This window comes from Nannospalax galili, unplaced genomic scaffold (genome assembly GCF_000622305.1).
Source record: "Nannospalax galili isolate Female #2095 unplaced genomic scaffold, S.galili_v1.0 scaffold1083, whole genome shotgun sequence".
NCBI classification, from domain to species: Eukaryota; Metazoa; Chordata; class Mammalia; order Rodentia; family Spalacidae; genus Nannospalax; species Nannospalax galili.
In genome coordinates, this window is record NW_008350331.1 from 41,542 (window position 1) to 43,221 (window position 1,680).

Genomic DNA, 1,680 nt, shown 5'->3' on the forward strand with positions numbered 1-1,680 from the left:
GTCCATTTTGAAGGAGTTATGACTACAGCCCCTGGGAAGACCCAGAAACTGGACCATCTGTCAGGCACCACTCATCCAGTACAAACTGATAAATGACTTATTTCTTGGAGTATGAAGGGAGCCCTCACACGTTTATTGGGGAGAGCTGAAACTGGAGGCACATGGGTGTCGTATAATTATACCATGGAAACCAGACTCAAGAAACTTTTGGACACGTGAGACCTCGAAAAGTATGTAATTCTCTTGTCTGAACTCCACAGAGTGCTGGATACTTATCATTACAATGACATGGCCCCACACCAACAAAAATTTGATACCTAATGCAGGTGTGAAGGACAAGAACTCCCCAACTCAGCTCAGCCCTCTGCTACTGATGCAACCTGCTTGACTGCCTGACCATCCACCTGTTTGCCCATCTGACCTAGGCCTGACCAGTTTTTTCTTATTCTTGACTGTTTCCTGCTCTGGACCTGGTTTGACCCTTCTTGCAGCTGAACTCACAGCTTGTTCTCAAACCTGACTCCAGCAGCGGCCCCCTGCCCTCCCCAGCAACGGTCTGGTTCATTATTATGCCAATACAGACTCTTTTTCAAGCTTACGTTCAGGCTCTCTGGAACTCTGCTGTAGCCCCTTTAACTTGTATTCTTTTTATAATCCTTACATAGTACAGAGATATATGGATATATTTACTGTACTGTGTGATGTGTGATATGGAAAGTTAATATTTGTAATTAAGATGGGAATACAGAACTCACATTCATCTTAGCCAGGCTACCAAGGTAGGCAGATTTTATGACAAATTGCTGTCACTGAAACCAATAAACTTTGTGAATTGTGTTGTTATTTAATAAATTCTGACATTATGGAAAGATCCAAATGTGTTCCTCTGTGTTTCTGGTATAGCACACTCATGAGAGTCAATGTTTGTAAGGTTCGCTTTGCAAGTAGCTGAGACTGATGGGAGGAATGATTGCATCCTCATTCTTTTCCACAGGGATTTCAGCTGTCAGTGGTATTTGGATTATGCCTTGCTAGAGACTTCCATGGATCCCTCTAGCTTCAGATTCCATATAGCTGGGTTCCTTAGCTTCAGCCTACTGACACTTGGCCTGGATAATTCTTTGTTATTGGGCTTTCTTGTGTGGTAAAAGTGTTTTAAAGATACTAGTTGCAACCTTCCCCCAGTTGTGACAACGAAAAGCATGCCTAAGTTTTGTTAAATATTCTTGGGCAAAGGAAGCAAAATCACCTTTGTTCACCTAACTGGTGACCACCAGACAGTGGTGATGATCCTCTCTCCTTCTCAAATTGTATGTCAAAAATAGATGAAAATGTTTGTGTTGAACACCAACTCACAAGGTAGAGTGGTTTCATTGGCAGAAACTGGCCAGATACTACCATGTTGCTTGATAGTCCTGACCAAGGCAAACACAGGTTCTTTTATTTCAGTCTTGACTGAATATTACTTAATATTGACTCTTGGATCACAGAATTTCACCTCATACAGTCAATATTTCTCCAAATTATCTATCATCTATCTATCTATCTTTCTATCTATCTATCTATCTATCTATCTACTACATACTATAACACATATTATAAATCAGAATATATTATAACATGATATTTATATCATTTGTTCAATTAAATTTTTAAGAATTTCTAACACTCAAATCTTTT